The 12,524-nt window shown below is 41.7% G+C and overlaps 1 pseudogene; it reads right to left on the bottom strand.

Annotated features, from left to right (window-relative positions):
• Window positions 1–4,436: 4,436 nt before the first annotated feature.
• On the bottom strand, window positions 4,437–5,322 carry LOC120401252 (annotated as a pseudogene).
• Between the last annotated feature and the right edge of the window lie 7,202 nt (window positions 5,323–12,524).

Raw genomic sequence — 12,524 nt, 5'->3', positions numbered from 1 at the left:
CAGCTCTACCCATCACCTCATAGATCTTTATTCCTGAAGGTACTGACCATACTTTCAGGAGAGACATTTCAGCATCAGAAAACCCAAACTTGTTGATGCTATAAAGATTTTAACATGCAACACTTTGTGGAGCTGGCCACACTGCAAGGTAAAAGAGTGACAAAAACTCAGAGCTCTTCTTCTTTTTAGCATGCTTGCCAATAGGTTACCAAGTGTATACTTGCAGACAAGTTTCTCTTTGTAATATTAATCCACTGAGGTGCATACCCTCAACACATACTTGGCTAGGATTAAGAGAAATATAATAGCATCGTGCTGAGGAGTCATTGAGGTTTGCTAAACAATCTGTGCCTCAAAGCATTAAAGTTTTGAAAAACAGGTTAAACAACACCCAGTTTAGTGAACTGTATTAATCCTTTATTATGGATAATTGTTATTTAAGACTCTGTTTTTATTTAACCAGTATTTAATATTACAAATATACATGTGTAAGAAGAGGAAAAAAAACCATATATGTCACTTTTCAGTCTGCGCACTCTAATCTACATGCTACTCCTTACACCAGCAAACTGCTACACAATTCCTTATGTATACAGCAGAAACTCAGTTAATAAACACCTCAGGAACAGAGGTTGTTCATAACTCTGAAATGTTCGTATCTCAGAACAAAACATTATGATTGTTCTTTCAAAAGTTTACAAATGAATATTGACTTAATACATATTTGAAACTTTACTATGCAGAAGAAAATTGCTGCTTTTAACCTTCTTATTTTAAATGAAACAAGCACAGAAACAGTTTCCTTACCTTGTCAAATCCCTATTTTAAAACTTTCTCTTTATTTTTTTTGAGTTCACATTTAACATAGTACTGTACTGTATATTATTTGCTTTTTTCCCCTCTCTACTACCAAATTGCATACTTATGGTTGGAAATGAGGTGTGTAGTTGACTGGTCAGTTCTTAACTGGTGTTCATAAGTCTGAGGTTCTATTCTAATAGAATAAAAGTGATGGAGTTTGGCCTGAAAAGTTACATCCTATATGCTAATGTGTGCATGCATACGAACATATACATAAATGTATACACATGCTATGTATATGTTGTTAGAGTTTGGGAGTTTAATTTACATTATTTCACAGTAGTAAACTAAGGAATTGTGTTCCTCCAGTAATGCCAACAAGAGTTTCTAGCAATATCATGAACCACAAGACTCAAGTTTTGGGGTTTCCCATGCTACAAGGTCCCCAAATTTAATTAGATACTTAGATTCTGTACACATCTGGGACTCGTTCTTCAATAGAATACAGATTTTAATCAAATCAACTACCCACCTCCGCAAGCCCCATTTCTTCCTCCTTTCAATTCTATAGGTCCATATCCCTTCTCGGGTGTTAGCTATCCCCCCTATTTGTCCCTCACCTATTCCTGTGGTTTCTTTCTTTCTCCCAGCTTGTCAGGTTCATATAAAGCTATTTCTGGACCAAAGAGCACATGAAAGCTTTCTGGCATACTTTTCTAATATCCATTTGAAACGCCATTGTATGATAAGAATATGAATATTTGCCATTACAAACATATTAGAGGTTTACAACGGGTATGCCAGGCTGATATAAAAGTGTAGAGCCATTATATTAGGGTACTTTATCTTTTATAAATAATCCTCTAATATGAATGCACCCAAAAGCCAATTATGCTGTGTTTATGCTTAACTTTGTGTAGTCTTTCTTCTCTCTATTTTTTACACCAAAGATTTAGAAAATATCAGATTTATTTTCAGCTATATCCTTATCCCCTTAAATTAATTGAGAGTTTCAACACTGATTTTGATGGAAGCAATATTGGACCTTATGTCTAATAAATTTTATTCCCAAAAACATATAAGCATGTATATAACTTTACTCCTGCAAGTAGCACCACTGAAATTAATAGGTCTACCCAGAAGTGAATAAGAGTATTTGCAGGAAAGGATCCTATATACGTATATTATACCATATTGTCGTGCTTTAGTACTTTGAAATGATATATGACATTAACATGCATAAGAAATATCATAGTGTGTGTGCTCAGTAAGAGACTGCAATCTCATGGTAAACAACATTTCTAACCCAGCCCTGCAGTCTTCACACTGGTAATTATCAGCTCATTAATACCATTTATTGATGTTTTTATCTGTCATTGACATAGCATAAATTCTTGAAGATGATCCAGCTGTCTTTCTCTAGTCAGTTTCTAAATGATCTTGCCAAACTTTTTCAGATTCAATTGATTTCTTTATTCTACATAGTGGTTCAAATTATTTTTATCATACAGAGACAAACATGTCCTCTGAAAGAATCATTAGAAAACTCTGTCATACAGTCATTCCACTATTGAGACTGGAAAATCAAAACAAATTGCAATTCTTCTAGTACTTTACAAAATGCAGCTGAGTATATCATTACATTGGAGTAGAAGTTGTTTTACCTGATCTCTCTCTGTATTTCATCTCTTCACTGAAAACATTTTTGGCTGTGACTTTTGCTTTTGTTTTTAGTCTTTAATTTCAGATAGAAAATCTTCTGATTCAAACAATTAATAGTTTTACAGCTTACCTGTAAAGTGTGTATAAATCTGATTTTTCTTATTAAATTTCAAAGCTCATTTGCTTATTTTTTTTCTCCATATGACTCCTTTGTGGCAATGCTCAATAAAAATGGATTTGGTTTTTTTCCTCTTTTCTTAGATTAACTGGGTTGCTGCTAGTATATATACAGCACAGAAGACCTGGAGCTGTCTCTGAGGAGTTCACAAGTCTCCAATCATGTATTTGCTTTGGAAGAGTTACAGAGATTTACTGTAGAGAGTTAAATCTCTGTAACTCTTCATTCTGCTGCTGCAGCAGAAAAAAATTATGCACAAACATCCAAGTGAGGATATTATTTGATTTGGTTTACAGCCATCTTGGAAATGGGAGGATGAACTTTACCTCTACTTCAATATGTTAAATATAAAGACATGGAAGGTCTTTTACCTTAGAAAGTTTCTAGGACGGGGGCTGTCATTTACTCTGCTGAGTAGGGCTGTTGAAAATGTTCTGTCAAAACTGTTTTTCATTGGAAAACTGGGTTTTTGGCTAAACACACACACACACACACACACACATATTGCAATAAGTGTCTGTTTTCAATGGAAATTTCCAATTTCTCATCCAAAAACTGAATGGGCACAAACCAAAATATTTCATCCCAAACCCAAAATATTTCAGGTCTGAAATGCTGCCACAGGGTCTCATGGGAATTGTAATTAGAGTGCCTGACACTCCAATTCTCCTCTCTCCACACTCCATTCCAATTTCCACCGCCAGACTTCATCTCTCATAATGCACCATGGCCATGGAACTCTCATGCTATATAACCTCCACTCAGCCAGAGGGGAGACTGTGGTACACACATCACAGAAGATGTAGTCTAACGAGGGAGCGCAGCCTATAGAGGAGAATGGGGCCTGAGGCACTTGAACTAGAGCGCCCAGGAGGCATTAAAGTAGCAAAGAACCCAAACATCTTTCAACCAAAATGAATGATTTTTCATTTTCATTGATATTTTCCATGGGGGTAAACCCTTATTGTCTAGTGTTGATGGGACCCTAACCTGTCTGAGAGGTCTCTATGTTCTATTGCAATATAGATGTTAAATTATAATAATTAAGTCTCAATTAAATTTTAAAAAAATTCTGCAGACTTAAAATTTTTACCAGTTTTCATATCAACAATGTGTTTATATACAACTAAATAAACAATTGAAAACAAGTAGAAAAAATACTTAAGTCATTACTTAGTTGCTCATTTATTTTTGTAAAAGAGATTTTACTATATTTAACAGATTTTTAGAAAAATTTCTGGTAAGTACATTCAGAGCAGTCTACTGATAATATTAGAGCTTTAAAAGTTTACCAACTCTATAAAACAAAAGGCTTTTACAATTTAGATGCAGTTATGATTGTTCTGGAAGGTAAATGACAAGGCTGTATTGTCAAGTTAGGGGTCTGTCAGATCTAACTGCTTTGAGAAAAATGAAGATTGAGTTGAATAATGGCAGCTAACTGAATGTTCCAGTAACCATTATGAGAACTGTTTTGATGATTTGTAGTTCAATATTTCCTAGACTTTTTCTGTTGTTGTCTTTCAGGATTTTGGCTCAGATTTTCAAAGATGCCTAAATAAAATTAGATGAATTGGGCATCCCAACACTGTAGGTTGCTTTGAAAACCTCACCCTTTCATTGGGCAGAAATAATCTGTGTCAGTAACATTTCCCAGAGTTTTTATTTCTTATCGTTGTCTCAGTAGTTCTTGTAATTTCTTACCACTTTAATACAAAAAGAAAGGGTCTCCTCCTGGGAGCCATGTTTATGGTTGTGAGCTATGTTCGCATACAGTGTTAGCTAAAAGCTCTGGTCATTCCTGGTACAAGTCTGTGGTAGATGTCTTAGAACCAAAGATATTGAGAGTTAAAACTAGTTTCACTGCCTTCCTGAACCAGCAGTAGCACATACAACAAGGGACTGCAAACTGAATTAAAGTAAGCAAACCAGATAAGAACTGGTGGGGTAATGAAATCTAGAATACAGTCCAGCATGGTGTCTATAGTAAAGGGCAACCTGCACAGGAGGTATATTCCTACAGCTGTACCAAGTGTTTTAGCTGCCTTTCTTTCCCTCTTTGATGCTCCTAAGTGTAGCCTAGATCCAGCACTCTTGTTCATGCGACTTATCTGTCTAGCTTGTCTGTTTGCCACAATAAATATTTTCACATACAAAGTTATCATTATGAGGCAGGGGAAGAAGAAGAGAATTTGTTGAACAGCAGCCGACATCTACCAACACAGGGTATGTCTTGTAATGGCCCAAGCCTTCCTCAGTTGCATTGGTATAAAGCAAGAAAAAAGTATAAACCATGGGGAACCTCCATCCTATCACTATATAAACACAAGCCAATCTTATGGTAAATTTAGTGGGGTAGAGCAAAGGATCACAGATAGCATAGTGACGATCAATGGAAATATAGAGGTCAAACAAAAGACAGTGTCCAGAAAGGTATGCAGCCTACAAAAGTCATCTCCAAAATACCAGCAGCTCTGTTAACCCCAGGAGGAGATCTGCAATGGCCTGGGAGTGTAGTAAGAAGTTGGTGGGGGTATGTAGGGTTTTGAAGTGGGAGACTGCAATCACCATCATCAGATTCCCCATGTAGATGGCCAGCTGGACGCGAAAGGGGTGAAGCGTTCATAGCACAATGGAGTGGACACCACTTCATTAGCACCGAGCTTCTGGACAGAGCTCATTTCTTCCTTACCAGCTGGCAACACCTTCTCCAGCTCTTCCACACTCCCAATAAACGACTCTGCTTTCAACAGGGATGTGACACTCTCCACCTCATATTCACCAATGTAATATGATTATGATATAATTATGTGGCATCTTGTACTAAGTATGCCTTATAAGGTATCACTCTAAAATTCTTGATCCGTTGAACATTAACAACCTGTTGGATTGTATGTTTTATCATTGTATGTGAAGTTTTAAAGTTTTGCTCTGTATTTGTCACTGAAAGATGTTGTGAAGTTTAAAACACCCTCAGCTAGCCTTTGAGGTACAACAATGAAGAAGCTAGACAGTGCTAATGGTCCATCAGGAAAGGCCGGGGGCCCATGGAAAAGGTTTATCTCACCTGGGAGCATTTCAGCCAGCCTATGAGTAATGGCTGTTATGACTCAGCATGATATGCAAGGGCATGTGACCAGACCACATGACACTAAACTCCAGTTTGGTACTCGTATTTTTCCACAAACTGCCTGGGAAATTAGCTCAAAACAAAGGGTTCCCACCATATGGAGAGACTATATAACATTGAGAGTGACATCATGATTTGTCTTCATTCTCCCCACAACTTAACACCTGAAAGAACCTCTGGAAGACAAAGGACTTGGAATGGGGGAGGGGAACTCACACTGCACAGCAATTGCAGCCTGTGCCTTAAGAATCTGCAAGCCTGCTTGTATCATCCGTCAGGGTGAAATATTGCTAATTCAAACCACAGTTGCCAACTTTCACGTGGTAAATAAGCACCCGACTTTCACAATAAACCAAAAATCAAGCTAATCCCATTTCAAAACAAGCCAATCCCTAAGAACCCCAACACTCTATGTGACTAGATCCCCCTTGCATGCAAACTGGGACTGTTCTGGGCCCGCTGTGCACCCCTGACTCTCTTCCCACTTTGCCCTTGCTAACCCCGCCATGCCCCTGCTTGCTGGGAGCCGATCAAAAAAGAGAAGCAACAAGCTACAAGCCAAAAACTAGCCAACAAGCAACTAACACACCAATGAAGCTAAAAACAAGCCAAATATCTGTTGGTTTTTTCCCACAGGTTTGGCATGTCTAATTCAAATCCTATCTACTACATTAGGCTTAGTTTGCGGCTTTGTTTTTTTGGTAGGTAATCTGCTTTGATCTGTTTGCTATCACTTACAATCACTTAAAATCTATCTTTCTGTAGTTAAAAAAAAGGATCTACCCATTAGTAGATCCTCCTCAGGATGTCTCTGTCTGAACCACATGCTCCTCCACACCTGTTGGCTTTCCCACAACCTTTAGTTTAAAAACTGCTATACGACCTTTTTAAATTTAAGTGCCAGCAATCTGGTTCCATTTTGGTTTAGGTGGAGCCCATCCTTCCTGTATAGGATCCCCCTTTCCCAAAAGTTTCCTCAGTTCCTAATAAATCTAAACCCCTCCTCCCTACACCATCGTCTCATCCAAGCATTGAGACCGTGCAGTTCTGCCTATCTAACTGGCCCTGCGCATGGAACTGGAAGCATTTCAGAGAATGCTACCATGAAGATCCTAGACTTTAATCTCTTACCTAGCAGCCTACATTTGGCCTCCAGGACCTCTCTCCTATCCTTCCCTATGTCATTGATACCTATATGTACCATGACCACCGGCTCCTCCCCAGCACTACACATAATCCTATCTAGATGTCTCAAGAGATCTGCAACCTTCGCACCAGGCAGGCAAGTCACCATGTGGTTCTCCCGGTCATCACAAACCCAGCTATCTATGTTTCTAATGCTCGAATCGCCCATTACTAATACCTGCCTCTTCCTAATAACTGGAGTTCACTCCCCCAGAGAGGTATCCTCAGTGCGAGACGATACCACAACATCATCTGGAAGGAGGGCCCCAACTATGGGATTGTTTCCTCTGCTCCAGTTGGATGTTCTCCTTCCATGAGGCTTTCATCCTCCTCAACAGCACAGAGGCTGTCAGACCAGAGTTGGGACCATTCAACTGTGTCCCTGAAAATCCCATCTATATACCTCTCTCTCTCTCCCTTAGTTCCTTCAGCTCAGCTACCCTAGTCTCCAAAGCCTGTATATGGTCTCTGAGAGCCAGGAGCTCCTTGCACCGAATGCACACATACGCCACCCGCCCATAGGGCAGGTAATCATACATGCTGCATTGGGGGCAATAAACTGGGTGGCCCTCACTCTGTTGCTGGACTTCTGCCTGCATTCTCTTTTTACTCCCGCAGTTGCTCCTTTGTTGTTATTGTAATCAATGCCTTAAATAATCCAGATGGAGAGATGAGTCCTTCAGATGAATAATATGCCTGAGGGAATACCCAAAGCATTATTTGTACAATAGAACATCACTTATTTTAAAGAACAATGAGTCTTAAAAACACACATGCTCACTTGCCCATAAAATCTATAGACCTCTTTAAGAGGATGCCTATGAACCTCTTTGCCTGTGGCTTTCACTTGGAAGGGTATTAATAGCTCACGACCATGTCTTCTTGTAACATCCCTCCATCCCCACTCATTCCTGCAGATTCCAGCCCTCCTTTGACTTTTCCTTCCACCATGTGCTAATAGGGTCCCAAAAACCAAGCAACAAATCACAACACCCCAGGATCTTCCATATTTCCCTGTGAGATCCTGACCTGGCCTCAATCCCACAATGAGTTCCTGACAAACAGGCTCCCAATGTCCATTCCTTTTACCCCAAAATCCAAGCAACAAATCACAATGCATTAGGATCTTCCATATTTCCCAGTGAGAGCATGCCTTGCCCTCAAACTCACAAGTTCCTGGCAAATTGAGATTTTCTCATCACCCAGAAAAGGTGATTATTATAACCTTCCCTCCCCATAGACATTCTGACAGTCTCTTGGTTTTCTCTGACTCAGAGTAAGTTCCCAGTACCACAATATAGCCTGGTTTAATGTGACCCTGGACAATCCCTCCAAGACTATCCAGATATGTGCTCCAGGCTCCCCACAACATAGCTGTGAATTTTAAAACAGGGTCCTGGCTCCCAGACTAAACCCTTCATATCCACAAATCTCTCCCTCCTCCACTTCATGACAAATTCATGGCTCCATGACTACCCACAAATCTGTCACAGACTCCCGAAAATACCCTTTCTCACCTGGACTCTCCTCACAATATCTGTTTCCTTGGCCTGTAGCTTTAGGTTCTTTATGAGCTCCCTAAACAAGATCTTTGCCCTTTACCACTCTTCCTCCTTACTTCTGGTCACCTCATTAATGCGCCTTCAATTGCATATGGCGTTTCTTCACCAGAACCCATCTCCCACTCCCTTGATGTTCCCTTGCCTCTCATTCCCTCTGCTCCTGCCAAGTGTTTTCCAAATGCACTGTGTGCCAGAGCCAAAAAAAAAAAAAAAAAAAAGATGGGAAAAGAGGTGCGGAGGTACCACAGAGAGATTGCTATAGCAAAGGTGAGAGGCACATCTTTGTTGTGGATCTTTAAGAGGGGATTACACTGAAGTTGGAGCCTGTTGTTTCTAAACTGATATACCCATTCCAATGCAGAAACCAAAAAGTAATGATAGGTCATCTACCCTAAGGAGAGAAAAAGTTCCAAAAAGCCTTCTTCATAAAGACTTTAAGGCTAAGGCCTTGGACAATTTTTCCAATGGCATTTAAAGTTTTCCAGTTGTGTTTTTGCAACATTATGAAAGTGTCTGTTCTGTATAAAAAATTCACTGAAAAAAATGGAGTCGGAGTCAGGAGTCAAGCCAGGAGTCGAAGCTGGAGTTAGTGTCAGGGGTAAGATGTAGAAGCAGGGATGTGGAGTGAGGCAGATGGGAGAGTGGGATAAGGGGGACAGGCAGGAAGATGGGGTTTAGGAATAAGGAAGTAGATAGAGTCTATAGTATCAGTCATCTAGGAATTCACCTGCTTACTCAGACAACTTCCTGTGCCTCTTTATGGTTCAAGTAGTGCAAACCAGCCAATCAGTGGGACAGGATGACTCCACTAATCATGAGCTTTGTGGACAAGGCCTTTGTGAGCTAGAGCTTGGCTGGACCTCCTCTCCACTGGTTCAACTGAGCGGCTTGGGGGCGGCGGGCACAGTCTGAGCCCTGGTGTTTGAGGCTTGTAATCTCTTACATCACCCCCTCCTCTTCATATACGTGGGTAATGGTTTGGGTTTTCCATGTGGAGGGTGTGATGGTGGTTGGGAGTAGTGAGGGAATGTGGGACTTCAGGAGTGCTATATGGAAAACTGGGTGTATATGGAGAGAATGAAGTAATTCATGTTCAAAGATAATTGGGTTAATTTGCCAGGAAACTTGATAGTTGCCAAGGAACTCATAGCCCAATTTATGAAACGGCCTGTTCTTGTGTAGGTTTTTCATCAAGTGCCATACCTTCTGGCTTACCAAGAGGGAGGGCGTCTTCTATCGTTGATAATCCACACATTGTTTGTAGCTGTTCTTGGCATTCCCCAGGGGAACTTTTAGGTTATCTTGGGTCTGACATGTTTGGTGTGTCAAATCCAGGGCTGCTGGGTTGTGGGAAGGTGTGGGTTGCTCTGGGTGGGGGAAAAAGTTTGGGGGAAAAAAGTTCTTGTCTCATAGTAGTCTGTTCTACTTTGTACACAAACTTTATATACAAACCATTGTACACAAACTCTGCCTGATGTTACCTATGAGCTCTGTGTTCTTGGGGAACCAGAGTGCAGCGTCCAGCCTGTCTGACTCACAAAAGACTCCCCCTGCCCCAGCCTCTGCTTGAGCAAAGCCAATCAGAAGAAAGACTTACAAAAAGCAATGAAAAGGCGGTGAAAGATACACCTAAACCCCTCCAAACAAGGGTGACAGGATTAAGGAAACTCCCCTAGCCTCATTTGCATTGAAGCTGGGACAGGGAGGCATCTCTATTAGCATACAGACTGGACAGCAAGAACTGCATGGAACTCTGGGACCAGAAAAGCAGGGAAGCACTGCATGATGGGGGGGGATCTCTGCTCCAGATGTTAATGAACCTGCCTGCACACACCCAACTCAGTGGTTATCAGACCAATTCTAGTAATAAATCCTTTATTGGTATCCAAAATACTGAAGCTGCCTAAATGCACTGTGAGTTTCCTTGAAGGAACACCGCCCATAGCCAGGAATGAGCAGTTCCTATTGTCTAGCCTGAACAAAACAACTTTGATATATGCCTTTGAGCCATTTGTTTACCCATAAACAAATCTAGTGTTCTCCCTTGAACCATTGTTCTTTCCCTACAAAACCCCCTACCCACGCTCAAGTAAGTGCTCTGATGCCTGGATCCAAAATCTGCTTCAGTTCCATTTGGACTTTATCTTTTCCTGACTGATCATGCTGGGGGCTCTGTCTGTCTCCAACACTCTGGATGCTCAGCTACCACCACCACCACCTGGAACCCCCGATCGATTCAAGCTTCATGGACTGGCAATAAATAACTTTCATGGTTAAGCTGGTTGCTTCTCGTTCTCTCTCGTGAGTGTTTTTTGGCTTCCTCATTCACTCTGCAGCAACACTCCTCGTGCCTAAGCTAAAGATCCCTACAGCGCCCAAATATCCTGTGGGGTTTTCTCATCAAATGGGTTACTACCAGAACAATTGTGACGTGACAGAGGGGATAGGGACATGCTGAACTTGGGCTATATAAATGTGGCAGATTGAAAGTGCTGCTCGACCCAGCCTGCTCACGCGTGTTCTATTCCAGTGCGGTGCCCATGGCATATGAGGGTAAAGCTTGGAGGTGCTGTTCGACCCAGCCTGCTGAATGCAAGGGCATATGAGGGTGACAGCTTGGAAGTGCTGCTCAACCCAGCCTACTGAGTCCAGGGACATATAATGGGTTAGCTTGGGAGTGGTATAGAGCTTTTAGTGGCAAAGTTATATCAACCAAGTGTCAGTGTAGATACCACACGGAGTCTATACCACCCCGAGGAGCTCACTCTCCCCGCTCCCCACCTGGTCCCAGGAGGCACTCACTGCCCACTCCCACCCCTCATCGGCCTGGCAGGAACACAGTCTTTCCCTCACCCCAGCAGGAGCTCGCTCTCCCCTCCCCTGCCACCTCTGCCCCAGCCCCAGCCCTGGCAGGAGCTCCCTCTTCCCTCCCCCATGCCCTGGCACTGGCAGGAACTCACTCTAACTTCCCTCCCCACCCCGCCCTGGGTAGGACCTCGCTCTTCCCTCCACCCTGACAGAAGTTTGCTCTTCCCTACCTCTGCAGCCCCAGGGCGGGAGAAGTTATGTGTGCCCAATGATTACGGTATGTGTGTGTGTGTGTGCCCCTGCTTGCCCCAGTCTTGTGCACACCCCTGTCAGGATGGGCGTTGTGCAATACCTCCTGGAGGCCATTTACAGTGACATAACCAAGTGCGGTGTCTACACTCACAATTTGTCGATATAACTTTGCCACAAAAAGCTCTACACCACACGTTGTGGTGGTTTTACTTTGTCAGCAAGGAAGCAGGAAAGTTTTATCAGCAGAAGGAGCATTGTAGTATGTACATCTCCACTGTTTTGTCAATGAAACCTGACTTTTGTCGACAAAACTGTGTAGTGCAGACAAGGCCTAATAACCATCTGTGGCCTATCTAGGAGTCTTTCATCATCCTCTGCAACACTGAGTAGGGATTATCTATTAGGATGAAGTGGGCATATATCCCATGCAATCAGTTTCCCATAATTTCAGGATTTTCATTGCTGGATTTTAGTCCTTTTTTTTTGCCATCTCCATTATCGTCTCAATATGCAAGGAATTCATTCCAATCCACATGTACCAGTAACTCCATCAGAATACTCCCCCTATCTTATATATATCTTGTGTGTGATTGAACGAACAGCAGCTTTTGATTTCCAGTGCAGTCAGTATAGACCATTTTGTGTCAGTTTTTCAAAAAGTCACTCAGCTGTTGTACCCACAGAAATGTGCACACATCTGCAAAATACCTAAGAGAACATTACACAGTTTTTGTGATATGCCCGTGGATATGCCATCACCTGATCTATGTATGCAAATACCCACTTAATTGAGCAAATGGGGGTGAGGGGTTGCGAGTGCATTGCATCCATGGGCATTTTTCCTGCACTTTCAATACTTTCCTCTGCTGATGATTTAGTCATGTAGTTTAAATAGTACAATGTCAAAAAACAATCTCCAAACAAGGAGTGGAGGAGCTAGCAGGGC

Source organism: Mauremys reevesii, linkage group 3 (assembly GCF_016161935.1).
Source record: "Mauremys reevesii isolate NIE-2019 linkage group 3, ASM1616193v1, whole genome shotgun sequence".
Taxonomy (NCBI): domain Eukaryota; kingdom Metazoa; phylum Chordata; order Testudines; family Geoemydidae; genus Mauremys; species Mauremys reevesii.
The sequence above is the reverse complement of the archived record's forward strand: the minus strand, read 5'-3'. Positions and strand labels throughout refer to the sequence as shown.